This window comes from Alosa sapidissima, chromosome 18 (assembly GCF_018492685.1).
Source record: "Alosa sapidissima isolate fAloSap1 chromosome 18, fAloSap1.pri, whole genome shotgun sequence".
NCBI lineage: Eukaryota > Metazoa > Chordata > Actinopteri > Clupeiformes > Clupeidae > Alosa > Alosa sapidissima.
In genome coordinates this window covers 19,439,137-19,463,638 of record NC_055974.1, presented here as the reverse complement: position 1 = coordinate 19,463,638, position 24,502 = coordinate 19,439,137, and the positions used below count along the sequence as shown (strand labels likewise).

At 37.2% G+C, this 24,502-nt stretch overlaps 1 long non-coding RNA gene across 1 annotated transcript in view; it reads right to left on the bottom strand.

The window, feature by feature from the left end:
- The window catches only part of LOC121689956, a 48,828-nt gene extending 46,907 nt beyond the window's left edge, over positions 1 to 1,921 (bottom strand). The window contains exon 1 of the long non-coding RNA XR_006024942.1: positions 1,840 to 1,921. This is a non-coding gene — a long non-coding RNA (uncharacterized LOC121689956). The remainder of the gene's footprint in view (positions 1 to 1,839) is intronic.
- Positions 1,922 to 24,502: the final 22,581 nt, after the last annotated feature.

Below are 24,502 nucleotides of genomic sequence, written 5' to 3'. Positions count from 1 at the left end.
CATAGAATGCTGTCGGGAGTAACCATCTAAGCCTTCTGGTATCAATGTATTTTTCTTTTTTTTTTTACTATTTATTAGAAGGCAGCAGCAGCACTATTTCTCAGATGAATATGTCATGAGAAACATTGCAAAGATTCTATAGAAGCAACACCTTATTTATTGTCTTTTTTCTAGCTTTACTATATATTCTTGTTTTTTAAGTAAATGATCTGAAGCATCACAATAAATTACCAATTTATTAATAGTGAGTCGAAGAACCACAAAGATTTTCCACCTTACTAGCAGGCTACTTAAGACCTGTTCCAAGACATCGAAGACACAACATACATGTCATATGTACATGTAAGTAATTAACTGGTACACTTAATACGTTTATTCCACTGTATCAAAGAGTAACAAGGTTGTAGCAGCACAGCTGTTACATGTACACTGAAGACAATGAGGCCTTGACCGGAGCTAAGAATGGTTTGTATATCAAATCTACCATGACCAGATTTACCCCATCCAGCAGGTCTCAGGTCAGCTCTTTGCCTCTGATGAAAATTTTGGCAAATTGGCAAAGTTTTGTAAAAGCACTCAGTATTACAATGTAACAACTATATGTAGGTACCCACAAATACATAATGCAAGTACAATGATAGTACCTGATAGTACATGTTGTTACACAGGTTGTACCACTGTACCTAATCAGGTAGGTACACTGTAACAGCGACACATTAAAATAAAGTGTTACCCAGGCTACTTTCCTAATATCAAAAAATATTGTAAAATGTTGCAATATTTTGTTAAATTAACTTTTCTGCAGGCTGACCAACCCAAATTACAGAACTATATAGTGTGCAGCTAGGACAGGTAATCGGAGTGATGTATGAGTTTATCAGTCCTTTGTGACCATATACCTTTAAAATTAATTTGAAGATATACCAGAGGTAGTTTCTTATTTAGAAAAAAGTAAGTGTAGTAAGTAGTAAGTATTTACTGGAAATCTGTGCATTACACAGATTCAAACATGTTCTACATACAACATTCTATCATGCCTATTCAATTTAATCTAAAGCAGTGGTGTCAAACATACGGCCCGCGGGCCATGTACGGCCTGCACAATGATTTTTAACTGCCCGCACGTCAGTCCCTCAACAACGAGAGAAAACTTCCCTTGTGTGTGTGTAATGTGTATCACACCAAATTGGCCCACCATACCTTCCCAACTATGCACAGTATCCCATTAGCTGCATGCCATCAGGCTATTTACAATTTTCTATTGCGTAAAGTTAGTGAATACGTTATCAAAATTAACGCGCACACATTTTGTTTGAGCAGGAGACAGAATACGCACGCAAGCACAACTAGGCTACTTGTTGTTTTCTTTTACTCGGCTATCTATATATGGTTATCAGCACACAACGTTGAGCTAATTCACTAACTCATAGGCTACTCATCATGGATATCAATTGGTGTGCTTGTCAGAACGTTAGACTGGACATTGTTATGCACATTATTGACTGCAGTTTATTCTCATCAATGTCAGTCCATGAATGAATATTTATCAGTTGTTAACTAATAGGCCTAGAAGTTGCATTTGAAAATGTTACTGTTGTAGACTGTTTGTTTTTTATTTCAGCCACACTGTTTTAATGTGGTTAGGACCATTATTTCACACCAATTTTGAATAAGCCATACTGCAATACCGACATGCACATGTTCGCCGATTATGTGGCCCTCAGTAACCTATAAATTCAATGATGTGGCCCTCTATGGAAATGAGTTTGACACCCCTGATCTAAAGGAAATGATAATTGAGTTATAAGAACAATTTCAAATCAAGAAAGTCTCACTGACCTGATCCTACTATTTGGTTAGGTGACTCCAAAGATGCACTGTGAGTTAATTTCCTGTGAGCGGTTAATCCTTGGGAAGCTCTATTCGTCAGTGGTGGAGGAAGTACTGAACCTCAGTACTTAAGTAAAAGTACAAATACACAGAGAAATATTTACTTTAGTAAAAGTAAAAGTACCACAATGACAACCCTACTTAAGTAAAAGTAAAAAGTACCTGCTTTTAAATGTACTTTAAGTATTAAAAGTAAAAGTATTTGCATAATGATTTATTCTCTTAATATCTATATTCTAAAAGGAAAAATCAGTATGGGCTGTGGCATTTTAATTAAGCTAGTTTTAGGTTATACTCGACTAGATAGTTTTAAGTTAATGCAATTGTGTTTACCATCTGTGGCCCAGTTTACATTCTGACCTACAATTCTAGAGACTGTAATTCTGGTTATCTACTAGGGTGATCTGCTGAGTAATATCATTCAGCAAAACACGAGAGCCTGAAGTTTAACGGGGTAGACAAGGGAAACGTCGGGTGGATCGTAATGCCAATTATGCTGATTGAACAGAAAAGTTGCTGAGAAAGGTGTCTTTATGATTACGTTCAGTTTCACTTGCGCAGACGCATAGACATTGAATGAGCGCTCACGTTACTACCCCCCAATTGTAGGCTATGCATCTTTATTTAATCACACACAATTAAGGAATATTTCCTAATCTGGAAAATTTTACGTTTTTCCCGGCCACCGGTTCATTAATAGTCTACCATTCATTTGTGCCGCAAATGATCAGACGTGTGACAGAAGCATGGGCATAGCCTGTAACTTCGCTGATCCGCGGATAGCAATCTCATCGGAGAGGAGGCCCTAAAGCTGCAGATAACAGACAGAGAAAGGCACAGAACACAGTTGCATGTACAGTGTAGCCATGGGTCTGGTGAATATAGCCTACCGAATGCAGATGGCTACAAGCTCACGCTTTGCCTGGTCTAGACTAGAAGCTTATGTTTCTAAGAATGCACGTAGCGCTCCAGAACCTGTGGTAGCAACCCCCCGGTAAAACAAACGTGTTTGTCAGAGAGAAAAAAAAAAAAACTGATCATAAAATGTATCGTAAAAAGGAACGATGGTGTTGTAGAAATGTAGCGGAGTAAAAGTACAGATAATTGCTGTAAAATGTAACGAAGTAAAAGTCAAAAGTATGCACTATAAATTTTACTTAAGTAAAGTACAAATACGTGGAAAATTTACTTAAGTACAGTAACGAAGTATTTGTACTTCGTTACATTCCACCACTGCTATTCGTTGAGTAGTCCTGAAGTCCATTCTCCTGGAATACTTGTCGTCTAAATGATTCTCTGTTCAGATTAGACATTTATATGTATATAGGTGTGGTTCAGACCTTTGATGACATCATTAGTATTTTTTTATTTCTTTTTTTTGCACAGGAATCTGGTAGTCGTCAACAGATATCAGGATCCCCCTCCCTGACGCACACACAATTTGTAACGGCATACCAAAACTATACACACACACCCACCAACACACAGATGTACATAGATATGGTTCAACACACCCCAGGACATGCAACATTCTATAATGACAAACTCATCACACATTCGTGACGTACACAAAATAATGGAACACGAGGCAATATAACTTGCATTCTTAAGTAAATGGCTTACCTTTTGTCACTCTCCTCCAACGTAAGGGATTCTCTGAAATTTACATTCCTGCAATTCCAAATGTTCTAGTGGTGTCTTTGAGGCGCATCAGTGTTCTTATTCTTTCTTGGCGGCTGTCTCTTGTCTTTTGTCTCCTTTGCAGTATACTCTACCTGAGCTCTGGCTCCTCTGATTCATTCCTTTTTAATTCATTTGTTTGTGAAAAAAAAATAAATAAATAAATCAAACGGCTCTTACCACTTAATTAATGTATTAGCTTAGTTTTAAGGCTGGTTTTAAGCCTACCAAATTAGTTTTTAGATGACATGATTCATTAGGATTCTCTTAACTATACATTGCTGTATATTTGTATTTGTAGTTGCTTTCTCTGTCTCCCCTCTTAGTTGTCATCTCTTTAAGCTGCAGTAGTATCAGTATCCTTAGTCTTATTCTTTCTTGTCTCCATGCTCTTAACTCTGTGTCTTCTCTCTCCTCTGCTTCATCTATATCTGTTAAATAACTGCTCTGTTATAATCAAGCTGCTCTCAGGGAGGCCATACTCTGAAATGAGCATTAGATTGATGAGGTTAGTGTTATTCAGTGAATTACTGAATGAAGCTGCACTGAATACAACAGGAAAGCCCTGCAGCGCATAGTGAACACAGCTGGAAGGATTATTGGTGCTTCACTCCCCTCCCTGAAGGACATTTACACCACCCACCTCACCCGCAAGGCGACCAAAATTGTGAGTGATGCAAGTCACCCCGCTCACAATCTGTTCGATCTACTGCCCTCTGGGAAGAGGTACAGAAGCCTGCGCTCCCGCACTACCAGACTCACCAACAGCTTCATACACCAAGCTGTAAGGATGCTGAACTCTCTCCCTCCTCTCCCCCCTCCACCCTCAGCTACATAACATCCTGGACATTGGACCCACAATGGCCGCGTGCACTACTCCACTTGCACACTTGCACACTTGTACACTTTACAACTTGTTGTTGTCCTGAAAACACAACACATCTGCTGCTCTTACATAACTTGCACCACTATGTCACTTTCTTTCTTACTTAGGTCAAACAGAACTACACAAGCCTTTTATTGGCCTGACTTTGCACTAGTATTTTATTGACTGTCTATGCACAATTTCAACCAAATTTTGCTGCTCTTATTTTTTTCATTATTATATGTGCCCTCTTATTTACTTACTTTTTTGTTTACTTGAATGTTATGTTTGTCTGTGGACTTAAATTGGTAAAATATGTCTTGTCTTCACCGTGGGATAGTGAGAAACGTAATTTCAATCTCTTTGTATGTCTGGAACATGTGAAGAAATTGACAATAAAGCTGACTTTGACTTTGACTTTGACTTTGAAGTGTGAAATTCTACACCATAACCAGGAAAATGGGTCTTGTTACTTACAAGGTCCACCACAGACAGGAGCAATGATACAAAATATGGAAACAGATGAGTGATCAGTGAGTAGAGCAGCATCCGACACAAGACAGGAGGACATAACCTGATGCTGGAGTATCTGTCCAGATTGCAGACCCCCAGCAATCTAGGAAAGGAGGGAGATAATGTGACAGAGGGCTCTGTCCTAGTGGCACCTGTAGTTGGCTAATTAAGAACATCTGTTTGTTTGATTCTGTGTTTGTTTAAGTACGCTAAGCACAGTATCTGTTCATCCACCCTCTCATTCATACCACCATTACTTGCATAATACTATATTACTGCCATTATAGGGCAGCAGGCTACTTAACAGTGGGCAGCAGGCTACTTAACATGCATGCACACATTTCCCCCTTTATGTTAATTGTTTATTAGTCAAACACCCACTAGCATAACAAACACATCCAACAACAACCAATAAATGGTTACAGTCAGTCTTTATTTGTATTTAATGTTAGAGTATTTGATTTTGTTGTAGTATTCCATTTTGTCAGCCAGTGCCCTTGGCTTTGTCGGAGTCATGAATGTTGCAGCCCTGTTCTCCATGACATTTATCAGGGCTTTCAGTGATCCATTCACCTCTAACACAGCATTATGAGTCAATGGTCATCTCACTGTATGTGATTGCGTAATGTTCCGCTAGGGGTCATCTAATTGTTTGTACAATTAATACAGCTTGGCATTTCAGTAGATGGTAGAATATTTTTTAATCTTCATGTTGTCATCTATGTATCTTGCAAATGTAATGAGTCACTTTGTGTTACTTATGCCTGTGGATCCATATAGTATAAAGGAAAACAGGACATTTGTGCACAGCCTTGTCTACATTCTCCATGTCTACTTGCTGTTTTTTATCATTACTATGATCTATTCATTCATTCATACATACATTCATACATTCATTCATACATACATACATACATACATACATACATACATACATACATACTGTACATTCATTCATTCATTCATTCATTCATTCATTCCTGTTGTTGGGGGGACTCACAGAATAAGAGTTTCATTGTGTTGTGTAACACTGTGCATATGATAATAAAATTGATCTTAATTGAATTTGTCTACTCATATTTTTACGTTTCCCTTCTATTTTGGTGTGAAGCATACACATAGAAAAGCAAATTGATAGACATGTTATTGAGTCACATTAAAGAGGGTGACAGTGTAAATTGATTAATTCACGCTTCGTGATTGCTTAATGTCATGCTTGTGGTGTAAACTCCCAGTTTGAGAACAATGTTGGTACATTGTGCACATATGTTGTTTGCGCTGTACTATTTTCCCATTACTTAGAATAGAAGTTGAATAGCCTGTTCTATGGAGAAGGAGTGAGAGAGCTTTCTCTTGTAACAGGCAGAGAGAATGAGTGAGAGCTAGTGCCAAATATTGTTGCCCAAACAGTATGGTTCCAGTAACATTACTGGTATTTAAGACACAGTTACCCAAAGTGACGCAGGCTTGTGACGATCATATTGTCTATTGACGCTGTTTCACCACGCCCAACATTTCTGAAAAAGAGGTCAAATGTATTGACATCAGCAAGCATGTACCCTTGGGGTAAAGACTCCGATCATCACCATAGTAACCCAAGTAATACCTGGTGGCGTTAGTGGCATTATTGGGCCAGTAGGGGGAAGCCTTCCATCTGGTCATAATCTAATGCAGCAGTGCAGTCACATGGATACTGTGCTGTAGGAGATTATGACGGATGAAACATTAAACCAGTGTCCTGACTCACTGAGATCATAGATACAATGGCACTTGTGTCCTGACTGAATTCCTACACTCTTAAAACGAAACTTGCAAAACTTGCATTGTTTTTAACACATTTCTGTGTCCAGATAGGGATGAGACAGTTTGTGTTTTTCATTTTTTTTATTTGTTACTCCATATATTTCCTATACTGGTCCTTTAAGGACTATACCTACCCACTGAACCACCTTTTCATGCTGTTGCATCAGGCAGGCGCTATAGGAGCCTAGACTTCTGAAGTTCGCCTATATAAATTGCTACCATCTTTGCCCATATAAGGAGATTCGGTATCTTGAGATTTTTTCTATGGGAAAATAACATGGGGATTTGGAATTCTCGTGGCGACGATGAAATCAGAAATGCAAACGTTTTGCTCTACACACTTTTGTCCTCGAGTGGATACTGTGATGCCCGTTACGTGAAGATGGCACATTTTGATTTTTGCTACCCCAGAGCTAACTTGCGATGCAACTTGGCATTAATTTAGTTAGCAACCTTTACAAATAACTGTGTAAACTACTCATCTTCTCTTCTATATTGATCTACTTTTACAAACAGCTTCACAAGACCTGGTGTGTTTCAGTTGTGTTTCTCTAGTGACTCAAGTGAATTAGAGGGCTGAAATGTGGTCAGATGTTTGTAACAGAGCTTCTGTAACTCTGTGCCGCACAGTACTTCATTATTGTAATTGTTTTCTAAGAAACGTACAACACGGGATTTGATAAGATTTGACTCAGGTGATCACCTAATCAGTATCACTTTAATTAAGTAGAATAAATAAAGTGTGCTTGTGTTGGATTTTGTGCTTGAAATGAACTTGGAGCACATTGGTATTCTGTCTATAATGGAGTGGAATGGAAATTTCCACGTCACCCCAACCATTTGAACGGCAGTGTATATATATATATAGCCAGACACTGTTATTTACATGTTTACATGTCAGCTCATGTCATATATATATTCTTGTCATAATCTTATATTGTATAAGACGTAGGTTTTCATTGATAGTCACACTATTTGTAGCATTTAAGCACTCTTTCCAAACTGTGTTTGTATTAGTGATGTTAAGATCCTTGTCCCAACCCTCATATATTTTATGTAATGAATAGTTTCCCATTTGTGTTTTAATCAGACACTCATATACTTTACCCATCAGTGGTCTTTTTTCTCCTGGATTCAACAATATCTGCTCTACTGCTGATGGGCTTGCATCATAATTGAAATCGAAATGTGCAATTGTCCAGCTTTTTAGTTGTAAATATCTGAATATCTCGTTTATTAGTTAAATTGAAACTGCTCCGAAGCTGTTCAAAGGGCATCATTTCATTTTGTGATATAATATCTGAGAAATTCCTCCTTTTTTCCAGGACTGCCAATTTATTATTTCATTCTGAATTGTAATGGAGGGATTATTCCATAGGCATGTATTTTTTGGTATATTGATGCATTCTCCCATAATGTTTTTAATTTTTTTCCACGCCCCTAATGTACTATTTATTACAAAATTAGATTTTTTGATTTTACGCTTAGAGAACATTGCTAAAAATAAATTGTCTGGTTTAAGTAGATGGTTTTCTATGTTTATCCAAGGCTCATCGGTTCTGTTAACAATTGAGTCTATATAATAAGCTTGAGCTGAATAATAATACAACTCCATATTTGGTCCTCCTTATTTCATAAGTTTAAGCCTCCTTCTCTTCTGGTGTTCTGTAATAGTTTTCTACTAATTCTATTGGGCTTATTTGACCAGATGAATGAACCAAAAAGTTAATTTATGATTTTAAAGAAATCTCTTGGGGGCCTTACCGGTACTGTCTGGAAAATATATAAAAACGTTGGTAACCATATCATTTTGATCAAATTAATTCGACCTATTAAGTTTATTGGCAAGTCTACCCACTTGTCTACATTATGTCTGTTCATTGATTAAAGAGAGATAATTATCCTTATATAGTTTTGTTTTGTTAGAACTTATATAGCATCCCAAGTATCTGATTCTTTCTTTTTGCCATTTAAACTTTAGTAATTCTTTGTTATTAGGCATCTTCTCAGTTATTGGCAAAAGCTATGTTTTTCAACATTCATTTTATAACCTGATATTTTAGAAAATGTATCTATGATTTCTAAAAGGTGGGGAATAGATTTATCAATCTTAGTTAAATACAGCATAAGATCGTCTGCAAACAAACTGAGTTTATAACTTTGTCCACCAACCTCCAAACCACTTACCTCTTTTGATTTACGAATTTTCTGAGCCATTGTCAAAGTCAAAGTCAAAGTCTGCTTTATTGTCAATTTCTTCACATGTCAAGACATACAAAGAGATCGAAATTGCGTTTCCTACTATCCCACGGTGGAGACAAGACATATTTTACCAATTAGGTCCACAGACAAACATAACATTCAAGTAAACAATATAAAAAGTAAAAATAAGAAGGCACATACAATGAAGAAATAAGAGCAGCAAAATTTGGTAGAAATTGTGCAATTGTGCATACAGTAGACAGTCAATATAATAGTGCAAAAGTCAGGCCAATAAATGGCTGAGGTAGTTTTGTTTGACCTAAGTATGCAAGTGGCATAGTGGTGCAAGTTATGTAAGAGCAGCAGAAGTGTGTTCAGAAGTGTTCAGGACAACAGGACAACAACAACAAGTTGCAAGTGTACAAGTGGAGTAGTGCAAGTGGATTAGTGCAAGGCAGCCATTGTGGGTCTAAAAGTCCAGGATGTTATGTAGCTGAGGGTGGAGGGGGGAGAGGGGGGAGAGAGTTCAGGATCCTAACAGCCTGGTGTATGAAGCTGTTGGTGAGTCTGGTGGTGCGGGAGCGCAGGCTTCTGTACCTCTTCCCAGAGGGCAGTAGATCAAACAAATTGTGAGCGGGGTGACTTGCATCACTCACAATTGTGGTCGCCTTGCGGGTGAGGCGGGAGGTGTAAATGTCCTTCAGGGAGGGGAGTGAAGCACCAATAATCCTTCCAGCTGTGTTCACTATGCGCTGCAGGGCTTTCCTGTTGTATTCAGTGCAGCTTCCGCCCCACACAGCGATACAGCTGGAGAGGACGATCTCAATGGTGCATTGGCTCGATAACCATAGCAAATAACGTTGGCGATAATGGGCATCCTTGCCTTGTCCCTCTTGTTATCTGGACTGCATCAGATAGGATCCCATTGGAATATAGAAATGCTATTGGTGACTTGTAAATAGTTTGAATTAAATTAAGTATTTCTGGTGGAAAATTGTATGCAACCAACACATCATATAGGTAATTCCATTCAAGGCGGTCAAATGCTTTCTACGCATCGACCGCCATTAAGGTTAGGTCTACTTTTTTTTTTTTTTAGTCCATTGTGTCAAAGATATACAAGTTCTGACATTTGTCTTTACATTTCTATGTGGTATGAAGCCAGTCTGATTTTGATTAATAATTTATGGCAGTACTTTAATCATTCTGTTATTTAGCACCTTTGTAATTATTTTGTTATCACAATTTATCAGACTTATGGGTCTAAAATTTGAAGGTGTATTACATTCTCTACCTGATTTAGGGATTACGTTAATAATAGTCTGATACATTGTGTAAGGTAATACCCCCTTGGTACTTGCTCCTTTTACCATTTCTAGAAAGAGACCTCTTATCTGGGGCCAATAAGTTGAATAGAACTCAATAGGCAGGCCGTCCATGCCTGGTGCCTTACCTTTAAGAAAGCTATCAATTGCTTCTTTAAATTCAGGTTCAGAAAAATCTTTCCTCAATTCTTCCCTTTGTTCCAATGATAAGTATTTCAATTTTACAGATTCCAAAAATGCCTTCCGTTCGCAACTTTCACTTGCTAATTGAGATTTATATAATTCACTATAAAATGATGCAAACTGATTGTTAATAAGTTTATTATCTATAATATTACTTTTTGTTACTGGGTCCTGGAGAACAATATTCACTCTTCCAGTCATTTTCCTCACTAATGAAGAAAGTTGCTTACCTGATTTATTTGCAGATATACCTTAACCTACTTGAATTAAACCTGATGTTGTTAGCTTTGTCCAAAAGAAGTTGATCATATTCTAATTTCAATTTCTGTAAACTTTCAACGTATTGTTTCCCTTGGGTACGCTTATGTAGATGTTCCATTTCATTAATAGATTTCTCTATACCCTTCACATTTTTATCTAATTCTCTTTTTTTCCTGGAAGAGAAACCTATAATAATGCCTCGTATATAGACTTTGAAAGCGTCCCATATCACATGAACTGGTGGCTTATCAGGATCAGGATTATCAAAATTTGTTGTTATAAATTCTTTAATATGGCTTCTGATGTGGTTAACAAATTCTTCATCATTTAAGTACTTTCTGTTCATTCTCCATATTTTATATAACATCTTATTTTTTGGTGGGCAGAGTGTACATGTTACAGCCGCATGGTCTGAAATTATGATATTGTGAATCTTAGAGCCAATTATATCCCCTATGTTTTTGATATAAATATATAATCCAATCTGCTGTAGCTGTCTTGTACATGAGAATAGTATGTATAATCCTTACATCTTGGATACAATAATCTCCAGACATCAATTCATTCATTAATTCATTTGTCGAGGTAAAATTCAGGAGTTCTTTTGGTAAATTTGGTCTCCTCTTTATGTTAGAGCTATCTTGTGATTTAAAGACCTGATTTAAATCTCCCCCAAATATTATTATTCCTACTGACATACCCTGAAGTAGCTTTTGAATATTTCTCAAGTATTTCATATTAGATAGAGGTGGGGAATATGTATTCACCAATGTGTATTGTTCTCCAAATATTTCACATTTAAGTATTAGGTATCTGCCCTCAGTATCAGTATGCTTTGAAATTAAAGTAAATGGCAAGAATTTATTTATTAAGATACCTACTCCTCTGCTCTTAGATGTATAATTAGATTCATATGCCTCTCCTACCCACTGCTTTTTAAGCCATTTAATTTCACCAGATTTAAGTTCTTGCAAAAAGACAATATCTGAGGACAACTTTTTTAAATGCTGCAGGACTTTATGTTGCTTGACCCGATCCTTGACTCCATTTACATTCCATGTGGTAACAGTAAACTTATTTGAGCTTGTTTCAATCTTATTTATGAGAATGCTGTTCATAGACTTCAGTTCAGCATTCAATACCATAATACCACAACAACTCATCAGCAAACTGGACAAGCTAGGATTCAGTACCTCCCTCTGCAACTGGCTGCTGGATTTCCTGTTGCAGAGACCACAAGCAGTACGTGTCGGGGACAACACCTCAAGCACTCTGACCCTGAGCACGGGGGCCCCTCAAGGGTGTGTGCTCAGCCCCCTGCTCTTCACACTGCTAACACATGACTGTACAACCACTCACAGCTCCAACCATCTGGTGAAGTTTGCGGACGACACAACACTGGTGGGCCTCATCACTAAGGGCGATGAGGCTCACTACAGAGAAGAAGTAGACCTGCTGGCTAAATGGTGCAAAGACAACAACCTCCTGCTAAATGTCAGCAAGACCAAGGAGATTGTTGTCAACTTTCAGAGAGGCCACAAACAACTGCCACCACTGTCCATCGACGGAGATGCTGTGGAGAGAGTGAGCAGCACAACATTTCTGGGGGTGCACATCAGCGACAACCTCTCCTGGACCACCAACACAGCATCACTGGCGAAGAAAGCCCAGCAGCGCCTCTACTTCTTGCGCAAATTGAAGAAGGCAAGTGCCACGCCTCCTGTCATGACTACATTCTACAGAGGGACCATCGAGAGCATCGTCTCCAGCAGCATCACAGTGTGGGGCGGAAGCTGCACAGATCAGAACAGGAAGACCCTCCAGCGCACTGTTAACACAGCTAAGAGGATCATTGGAGCACCACTCCCCTCCCTGCAGGACATTTACACCACCCGCCTCACCCGCAAAGCACTAATGATTGTCAAGGATACAACCCACCCTGCACACGAACTGTTCAGCCTCCTGCCCTCTGGAAAGCGGTACAGGAGCCTCCGCTCCCGCACCACCAGACTGGCAAGTAGCTTCATCCACCAAGCAATCAGGATGCTGAACACTCTACCCACTCTCCCATCACTGACAGCCCCCCCCACCCACCAGCCAACCAGGAACCTAGGAAACTAGGATCCTGTCTACCAAACCCCCCCCCCCCCCCCCAACACCGCCATGTGGAACTGCACTGTGACTGCGCAGCCAAACGTGTTGCTGCTTCACATCAAGCCTGATATACTTGAATTACTACATACTGCATATCAATGTAAATATACAGGTCACACAAGCACAAGTTTAAACTTCATGTAACTGTTAAGACTATAGAAATATACAACACAACTACCTCTATTTTTTTTTATATATATATATGTCCTATATTTCTATTTTGATACATACATGTTCTATATTTCAGTCTTGCACTTTAATTTAATGTTTATTGTCTATGGCTATGTCCATAGTATGTCTATGTCTGTATTTAAAGCATGTCTATGTCTGCATGGGAAAGTAAGAAACGAAATTTCAATTCTTTGTATGACCAGTGCATGTAAAGAAATTGACAATAAAAGCCGACTTGACTTGACTTGACATGATTATATCAATAATTTTATTTGATCAAAAGAGTCACTAATAGATTGGGTTAGAGACAGATAGGGCAGTTTGGATGGAGAACTCTCACTCGTACAGGGGGATATGAACAATCGAAACTCACACATACATACACAGAGGTTAAGACAAGACAAACATTTACATATACTAGACATAACACCACACACTCTTAACGCTTCCTTATAGAACATGCTTTACTAAGGCCATTTGCCCCTTCCTCTCAGCATTGGGCATTGGTCCAACCGATTACTTTCGATTTGTACTAATAACATCGGTCCCTTTACACAAGAAAAAAAAATGTATACACAACTGCCTTGAACACCCCCCCCCCCCCCCCCCCAAAAAAAAAGATCCCTGAGGCATTACCCAAACCCTCCCCCCAGATGAGGTTTAATATAGTTGGAATGACTGAACAGTTAAATAGGTGGATAGTTTAAAAGGTTAAATTATTTGCTAGGTAGATGAGGTTTAATATAGTTGGAATGACTGAACAGTTAAAGAGGTGGATAGTTTCAATGGTTAAATTATTTAGTTAGATAGTTGACGATAACTGACAGTTAGAATGGCTCTAATGTTTGCTAGCAGTTATGCTAACAATGTTAACAAAGATAATAATGTTAACCAAGTTACTTAACTTAAAAGGAGAATTCCGGTGTGATATTGACCTAAAGTGTATTGAAACATGATACCGAGTGTGAACGTATGTCTCATAGCCCATCTCGGCTTGTCCTCTGCACTCCAAAATCAGTCAAAATAATTCAGTGGAAATGCATGGATTCCAGTTGCTGCTACTGGAAGAAACTGGAATCCATGCATTTCCACTGAATTATTTTTGGAATCTGATCCCTTATCATACCTGTTCATTCTTACTCGTTGCTCGACTTATCGTGACTAAATTCAAGATGGCTGCAAACGCTAAACTTCGTGAAGATACTGTCTGTATAAATCGTCTTGTAAGTAAACTACCAGTGCTTTTTCAAAGTTCTCAATGTCTCGTTTTAAATGTCAGGGCCCTCGGAAGTCTACCAATGAAGTGTGGAGACACATTGAGCCTCGTAAATGGGTGTAAAACAGTGATTTATTTGCATGGCTAGCCTGATGCCGAAGCACCACTATTGAAAAAGCTGTTGGTAGCATCGGCTAACTAGCGCCAGATTTTGGAGTGCAGGGGACAAGCCGAGATGGGCTATGAGACATACGTTCACACTCGGTATCATGTTTCAATATACTTTAGGTCAATATCACACCGGAATTCTCCTTTAATTAACTTAGCTAATGTTTTCATTTTAGGTAGTTATGCTAACTAGCATGCTAACATGTGAACTATGCTAACATGTGACTTAGCTAACCTAGCTAATCATTTTTAGTAGCTATGTTAAGTATGCTAACTAGCATGATAGCAATGCTAACATGCTAACTATGCCAACCATGTGACTTAGCTAACCTAGCTAATCATTTTTGTAGCTATGCTAACATGTGACTTAACTAACCTAGCTAATCATTTTTAGTGGCTATGCTAACTAGCATGTTAGCAATGCTAACATGCTAACTATACTAACAATGTGACTTAGCTAACCTATCTAATCATTTTTAGTAGCTATGCTAACTAGCATGCTAACATGCTAACTATGTTAACCATGTTACTTAGCTAACTTAGCTAATCTTTTTTAGCAGTTTTGCTTAAAATGCTAACAATGTTAGCAATGCTAACATGCCAACTAGCTACAGTGGGTAGGAGTCATAGTTGATGACAAGTAACAGTTACGATGGCTGAACAGTTAAAAAGTTCAGTAGTTTAAAGGGTTAAATTGTTTAACAGTGAAATATTGTAGGGAGGACTTATTTTGAAACAGTTTTTGGCAGAGGAAGCAGTTGAACAGGATTTGTAGTCTTAATAGGGCCAGTTTGTATGCTTAAAGCCTGAGACTGGCAGTTGATCCAGGTGGCCCAAACACCTGCCATAGGATTCTAATTGCTTAACGGCCGTATTGTGATGTCATAATCATAATGTTAAGTCAATGGGGAAATTTTGAACAGTTTTTAATTAATAGTTTAAAAAGTATAAAAGTTACAAAGCTGAAAAATACATAGCACCCATGTCCTAAGTAAGACCTACGTAACATAGTTTGAATGAAGTTTCTACGTTAAACGGTTGAAGCTGCATTAAACGCGTTAGAAGAAGAAGAAGAACTAGAAAAGCATTTCCTGAAGGAAATACAGTGCATGAAAATGCAAAAATATGATGTAAAATATCATACAGAATAAAAACAAACTATATTGGTTGCTAGGTAGATGAGGTTTAATATAGTTGGAATGACTGAACAGTTAAATAAGTGGATAGTTTAAATGGTTAAATTATTTAGGTAGATAGTTGACGATAACTGACACTTGGAATGGCTCTAATGTTTGCTAGCAGTTATGCTAACTATGTTAACAAAGATAATAATGTTAACAAAGTTACTATGCTAACTAGCATGCTAACATGCTAGCATGCTAACTATGCTAACCATGTTACTTAGCTAATCGTTTTTAGTAGTTTTGCTAAAAATGCTAACTAGCATGCTAACATGCTAGCGCTAGCATGCTAACTATGCTAACCACGTTACTTAGCTGACTTAGCTAATCGTTTTTAGCGGTTTTGCTAAAAATGCTAACTAGCATGCTAGCATGCTAACTATGCTAACCACGTTACTTAGCTGACTTAGCTAATCGTTTTTAGCAGTTTTGCTAAAAATGCTAACTAGCAACTATGCTAACCATGTGACTTAGCTAACTTAGCTAATCATTTTAAGCAGTTTTGTTAAAAATGCTAACTAGCATGCTAACATGCTAGCATGCTAACTATGCTAACCATGTGACTTAGCTAACTTAGCTAATCATTTTAAGCAGTTTTGCTAAAAATGCTAACTAGCATGCTAACATGCTAGCATGCTAACTATGCTAACCATGTTACTTAGCTAACTTAGCTAACTAGCTACAGTGGGTAGGAGTCATAGTTGATGACAAGTAACAGTTACAATGGCTGAACAGTTAAAAAGTTCAGTAGTTTAAAGGGTTGAATTGTTTAACAGTGAAATATTGTAGTGAGGACTTTTATTTTGAAACAGTTTTTGGCAGAGGAAGCAGTTGAACAGGATGTGTAGTCTTAATAGGGCCAGTTTGTATGCTTAAAGCCTGAGACTGGCAGTTGGTCCAGGTGGCCCAACCACCTGCCATAGGATTCTAATTGCTTAACGGCCGTATTGTGATGTCATAATCATAATGTTAAGTCAATGGGGAAATTTTGATTAGTTTTTAATTAATAGTTTAAAAAGTATAAAAGTTACAAAGTTGAAAAATACATAGCACCCATGTCCTAAGTAAGACCTACGTAACATAGTTTGAATGAAGTTTCTACGTTAAACGGTTGAAGCTGCATTAAATGCGTTAGAAGAAGAAGAAGAACTAGAAAAGCATTTCCTGAAGGAAATACAGTGCATGATGATGTAAAATATCATACAGAGTAAAAACAAACTATATTGGTTGCTAAGTAGATGAGGTTTAATATAGTTGGAATGACTGAACAGTTAAATAGGTGGATAGTTTAAATGGTTAAATTATTTAGGTAGATAGTTGACGATAACTGACAGTTGGAATGGCTCTAATGTTTGCTAGCAGTTATGCTAACTATGTTAACAAAGATAATAATGTTAACAAAGTTACTATGCTAACTAGCATGTTAACATGCTAACATGCTAACTATGCTAACCATGTTACTTAGCTAATCGTTTTTAGTAGTTTTGCTAAAAATGCTAACTAGCATGCTAACATGCTAGCGCTAGCATGCTAACTATGCTAACCACGTTACTTAGCTGACTTAGCTAATCGTTTTTAGCAGTTTTGATAAAAATGCTAACTAGCATGCTAACATGCTAGTGCTAGCATGCTAACTATGCTAACCACGTTACTTAGCTAACTTAGCTAATCATTTTAAGCAGTTTTGCTAAAAATGCTAACTAGCATGCTAGCATGCTAACTATGCTAACCACGTTACTTAGCTAACTTAGCTAATTGTTTTTAGCAGTTATGCTAACTATGCTAACTAGCATGCTAACATGCTAACTATGCTAACCATGTGACTTAGCTAACTTAGCTAATCATTTTAAGCAGTTTTATTAAAAATGCTAACTAGCATGCTAACATGCTAGCATGCTAACTAGGCTAACCATGTGACTTAGCTAACTTAGCTAATCATTTTAAGCAGTTTTGCTAAAAATGCTAACTAGCATGCTAACATGCTAGCATGCTAACTATGCTAACCATGTGACTTAGCTAACTAGCTACAGTGGGTAGGAGTCATAGTTGATGACAAGTAACAGTTACAATGGCTGAACAGTTAAAAAGTTCAGTAGTTTAAAGGGTTAAATTGTTTAACAGTGAAATATTGTAGTGAGGACTTTTATTTTGAAACAGTTTTTGGCAGAGGAAGCAGTTGAACAGGATGTGTAGTCTTAATAGGGCCAGTTTGTATGCTTAAAGCCTGAGACTGGCAGTTGGTCCAGGTGGCCAGAACACCTGCCATAGGATTCTAATTGCTTAACGGCTCTATTGTGATGTCATCAGCCCATGTTAAGTCTATGGGGAAATTTTGATTAGTTTTTAATTAATAGTTTAAAAAGTATAAAAGTTACAAAGATGAAAAATACATAGCACCCATGTCCTAAGTAAGACCTACGTAACATAGTTTGAATGAAGTTTCTACGTTAAACGGTTGAAGCTGCATTAAGTGCGTTAGAAGAAGAATAATAACTAGAAAAGCATTTCCTGAAGGAAATACAGTGCATGAAAATGCAAAAATATGATGTAAAATATCATACAGAGTAAAAACAAACTATATTGGTTGCTAAGTAGATGAGGTTTAATATAGTTGGAATGACTGAACAGTTAAATAGGTGGATAGTTTAAATGGTTAAATTATTTAGGTAGATAGTTGACGATAACTGACAGTTGGAATGGCTCTAATGTTTGCTAGCAGTTATGCTAACTATGTTAACAAAGATAATAATATTAACAAAGTTACTATGCTAACTAGCATGTTAACACGCTAGCATGCTAACTATGCTAACCACGTTACTTAGCTAACTTAGCTAATCATTTTTAGCAGTTTTGCTAAAAATGCTAACTAGCATGCTAATATGTTAGCATGCTAACTATGCTAACCACGTTACTTAGCTAATCAGTTTTAGCAGTTTTGCTAAAAATGCTAACTAGCATGCTAATATGTTAGCATGCTAACTATGCTAACCACATTACTTAGCTAACTTAGCTAATCATTTTTGGCAGTTTTGCTAAAAATGCTAACTAGCATGCTAACATGTTAGCATGCTAACTATGCTAACCATGTGACTTAGCTAACTTAGCTAATCATTTTTAGCAGTTTTGCTAAAAATGCTAACTAGCATGCTAACATGCTAACTTAGCTAACTAGCTACAGTGGGTAGGAGTCATAGTTGATGACAAGTAACAGTTACAATGGCTGAACAGTTAAAAAGTTCAGTAGTTTAAAGGGTTAAATTGTTTAACAGTAAAATATTATAGTGAGGACTTTTATTTTGAAACAGTTTTTGGCAGAGGAAGCAGTTGAACAGGATGTGTAGTCTTAATAGGGCCAGTTTGTATGCTTAAAGCCTGAGACTGGCAGTTGGTCCAGGTGGCCCGAACACCTGCCATAGGATTCTAATTGCTTAACGGCTCTATTGTGATGTCATCAGCCCATGTTAAGTCTATGGGGAAATTTTGACTAGTTTTTAATTAATAGTTTAAAAAGTATAAAAGTTACAAAGCTGAAAAATACATAGCACCCATGTCCCAAGTAAGACCTACGTAACATAGTTTGAATGAAGTTTCTACGTTAAACGGTTGAAGCTGCATTAAGTGCGTTAGAAGAAGAATAATAACTAGAAAAGCATTTCCTGAAGGAAATACAGTGCATGAAAATGCAAAAATATGATGTAAAATATCATACAGAGTAAAAACAAACTATATTGGTTGCTAAGTAGATGAGGTTTAATATAGTTGGAATGACTGAACAGTTAAATAGGTGGATAGTTTAAATGGTTAAATTATTTAGGTAGATAGTTGAGGATAACTGACAGTTGGAATGGCTCTAATGTTTGCTAGCAGTTATGCTAACTATGTTAACAAACATAATAATGTTAACAAAGTTACTATGCTAACTAGCATGCTAACATGCTAGCATTCAACTATGCTAACCATGTTACTTACCTAACTTAGCTTATCGTATTTAGCAGTTTTGATAAAAATGCTAACTAGCATGCTAACATGCTAGCGCTAGCATGTTAACTATGCTAACCACGTTACTTAGTTAACTTAGCTAATCGTTTTTAGCAGTTTTGTTAAAAATGCTAATTAGCATGCTAACATGCTAGTATGCTAACTATGTTAACCACGTTACTTAGCTGACTTAGCTAATCGTTTTTAGCAGTTTTGCTAAAAATGCTAACTAGCATGCTAACATGCTAGCATGCTAACTATGCTAACCATGTTACTTAGCTAACTTAGCTAATCATTTTTAGCAGTTTTGTTTAAAATGCTAACTAGCATGCTAACATGCTAGCATGCTAACTATGCTAACCATGTTACTTAGCTAACTTAGCTAATCATTTTTAGCAGTTTTGCTAAAAATGCTAACTAGCATGCTAACATGCTAGCATGCTAACTATGCTAACCATGTGACTTAGCTAACTTAGCTAATCATTTTTAGCAGTTTTGCTAAAAATGCTAACTAGCATGCTAACATGCTAGCATGCTAACCATGTGACTTAGCTAACTTAGCTAATCATTTTAAGCAGTTTTGCTAAAAATGCTAATTAGCATGTTAACTATGCTAGCATGCTAACTATGCTAACCATGCTACTTAGCTAACTTAGCTAACTAGCTACAGTGGGTAGGAGTCATAGTTGATGACAAGTAACAGTTACAATGGCTGAACAGTTAAAAAGTTCAGTAGTTTAAAGGGTTAAATTGTTTAACAGTAAAATATTATAGTGAGGACTTTTATTTTGAAACAGTTTTTGGCAGAGGAAGCAGTTGAACAGGATGTGTAGTCTTAATAGGGCCAGTTTGTATGCTTAAAGCCTGAGACTGGCAGTTGGTCCAGGTGGCCCGAACACCTGCCATAGGATTCTAATTGCTTAATGGCTCTATTGTGATGTCATCAGCCCATGTTAAGTCTATGGGGAAATTTTGACTAGTTTTTAATTAATAGTTTAAAAAGTATAAAAGTTACAAAGTTGAAAAATACAAAGCCCACATGTCCTAAGTAAGACCTACGTAACATAGTTTGAATGAAGTTTCTACGTTAAACGGTTTTAGCTGCATTAACTGCGTTAGAAGAAGAAGAATAAGAAGAAGAAGAAGAAGAAAAAGCCTTGGAATAACAGTACAGTGCATTTTCATGCACTGTAATAAGAAGAAGCCTAGGAAGAACAGTACAGTGCATTTTCATGCACTGTAATCAGAAGAATAAGAAGCCTAGGAAGAACAGTACAGTGCATTTTCATGCACTGTAATAAGAAGAAGAAGCCTAGGAAGAACAGTACAGTGCATTTTCATGCACTGTAATAAGCAGAAGAAGAATAAGAAGCCTAGGAAGAACAGTACAGTGCATTTTCATGCACTGTAATAAGAAGCCTAGGAAGAACAGTACAGTGCATTTTCATGCACTGTAATAAGAAGCCTAGGAAGAACAGTACAGTGCATTTTCATGCACTGTAATAAAATGCCTTGGAAGAACAGTACAGTGCATTTTCATGCACTGCAATAAGAAGCCTAGGAAGAACAGTACAGTGCATTTTCATGCACTGTAATAAGAAGCCTAGGAAGAACAGTACAGTGCATTTTCATGCACTGTAATAAGAATAAGAAGCCTAGGAAGAACAGTACAGTGCATTTTCATGCACTGTAAAAAGCCTTGGAATAACAGTACAGTGCATTTTCATGCACTGTAATAAGAAGAAGCCTAGGAAGAACAGTACAGTGCATTTTCATGCACTGTAATAAGCAGAAGAAGAATAAGAAGCCTAGGAAGAACACATTTTCATGCACTGTAATAAGAAGAAGCCTAGGAAGAACAGTACAGTGCATTTTCATGCACTGTAACTAGAAAAGCATTTCCTGAAGGAAATACAGTGCATGAAAATGCAAAAATATGATGTAAAATATCATACAGAATAAAAACAAACTATATTGGTTGCTAGGTAGATGAGGTTTAATATAGTTGGAATGACTGAACAGTTAAATAAGTGGATAGTTTAAATGGTTAAATTATTTAGGTAGATAGTTGACGATAACTGACACTTGGAATGGCTCTAATGTTTGCTAGCAGTTATGCTAACTATGTTAACAAAGATAATAATGTTAACCAAGTTACTATGCTAACTAGCATGCTAACAACTAACTAGCATGCTAACAATTGATTATATAATAACCTATAGGTCCAAATCTAAATGTTTGGGTTCAGTTTATGAAGTGTTGCTACAGCATGATACTGTGTGTTTGTTATTTATGGGGGGGAATCAGGGCGGGATTTTGGTATCGGTGGGCTTGTGTGTGTGTGTGTGTGTGTGTGTGTGTGGGGGGGGGGGGGGGGGGGGTTAGGTGTCGCTGTTAGGTGCCGCTTCACTTAACTGGATGGTCAGGCTGACTGCAACCGTAGGCCTACTGAATAGAGTGCAGGGAAGCACAGCACACGGGCATTTATAAATGAAGAAGAGTGAATAAATGCACTTGCTTTTCAAACTGATAACAAGTTGTCAATGGTTATTTATGCAAGCTTGTGTAGCCTAAACCAGACATACCTAGGCCTAGCCAAATGTATCCTGGCTGTAGATAAAGCAGGGTATGAATTTCCCAATATTTTGCCAGATTTATAGTGGTTTACTGCGGTTTAATATGAATTGAAATACCATTGAAATCGCATTGATCTTTAGTTTGGTTGTAATTTCAACATTGTTTCAATATTTATTTTAATTGAAATACAATTCCGCTGGTCTATAGTTAATAAATCAACATTGTTTCAATATTAACTGAGGGTGCAAACTGATGTTAAATCAACATCGAAATCCGACATTGATTCAATGATTTATGGTTGACAATGTAATGTTGATTCTACATAGTTTCAATGCCCGTCTGCTATCTGGGGAGGAGAAAAAATCCGCGCAAAATAGTAGAACGTTATCTCCTGATACTGGTTGAAGATGACTGTGGCTGCAGCGGACTCTATTTGCGGGATGGACATAAGTCTACGCTCAGAGACAAGGATAAGAACATAATAGTTAGTGCACTTTGTGCGAAACCGAAAGATCTCACTATGCTTCGCGAAATAGCACAAGTCATTTAATGAAACATCTAAAAGTGGTGCCACGCTAATCTTTTTGATTCTTGATTAAACACAAACTTCTAGTGCATGTCAGCTTTGAGCTGTGAACTTGAATTCACAATTGAACTTAAAGAGAATAAAGGGATAGAAATGCAGAAAAAAGATTGTGTAGCCTGGCAGTGCCACCGCTCCCACCACGTGCATCACGCACTTTGCGTAGGGCACCAAAGGACAGAGGGGGCACCCACATGTAACCAATGAATAGTAGCTTTACTGCAAACTGCATTTCACTCTTCATCAATAGCGTTTACAATGTCACAATGCACTAACACCATGGTACATGCAAGTTTGATACTTTTTGGGTTCTCTCAATCTCCACCACGTAGTGCTAGAATGGAATTGGTGGGTCTTCAATAATTCGTTTTCCAAGCATTTACATGAAGCACATGATATGCCGAGTTGACAAAAAAACAATCCATTCAGATATAGGTGGATACCAGGCTCATAATTCACTTTTATTTGCAAAACGAAATGTGAAGCAACATGTTATTGCATACTTTCCAAAGCAATGAAGGCTGCTTAAAACAACTTAACATTGTGCATATTATTGTTAATATTGTGCTATCAATGTAACTCAACAAACAAGGCTTGTAAACAAGAGCTGGCAAAAAGGCATTATGAGAACGTAAAGATCAATGCTCTTAAAGTGACAGTGCACCATTTTTAAGAAAACAGCATGAATGTTTAAAAACACACAGTAATGGTCTGTAAATAATATACCTTTTATTTTACTTTAGGTTTTTGAGTTATCATTTAAATGTCACTCACTCAAAACCACTCACTTAGGGCACCAAAATGGTCAGTAAGCCACCATCTTGACATGTCTTTATTAAAGGAACCGTATGTCAAAAATGTATTTCAATTAATCATAAATGGCCCTGATATGTCACTAGACATTAAGAAATCATGTTATTTCAAATACTTATATCACTGACAACAGTAGTCTGGCCAAGATATTGTCATTTAAAAAGTGGAGTTGCAGCCCTCAGCTGATATTGATGTTGTCATGTTGTGTTTTGGCCTGATGCGCCAACCTCCACCTATCTACTAATCACAAAGTCAGTAGTGTTTCGGCATCCGTGTTGCCAGCTCTGCCAGTCAGAGGGGAGGGGAAGGGGATACATCCCTCTACAGTAGTTTGAAAGGGATTGCAGTATCAGTCTTATAGTTTGATAGTGATTGCAGTATCAATCTTACATACAGTTTCTTTAAGCTTTGATTTACAATATAGTAGACTCTCTATTGATTTTAATGAGCAGACCTAGGCCTTAGAGTTACAGTATTTATATCACAATTTACCAGACTTTGACCTTTTGTCGGTTTTTAACAAAATTCTGACTATGATTGAGCGTAATAAACTGCATTTCGAATGGCAAATCCATATTTCCAGATATTTTGGTGAAAGTAACTTAAAAGTAATGCAATAGTAGTGGAATGCCTTACAATTCAGAGACAGTAATATTATAATGTAACAAATTACTTTGAAATTACAGTAATTAGTAATGCATAATACATTTAGATTTTGAAGTAACTTGCCCAACACTGTTAAGTGTTTTGACAAGTAACGTTTGACAAGTAACCTATATCAATGATTGATGAGCTCTAGATGTCATTTGATATAAAAAGTTTTCTGGAAAAAAGTAAAAGATCAAAGTGTACACATATTTTGGGTAATTGGATAGATTTGTGAACGAATTAAAATAAGTAATCGATTAACTACGGACAAGCTTGGGGGATTAAATCTTT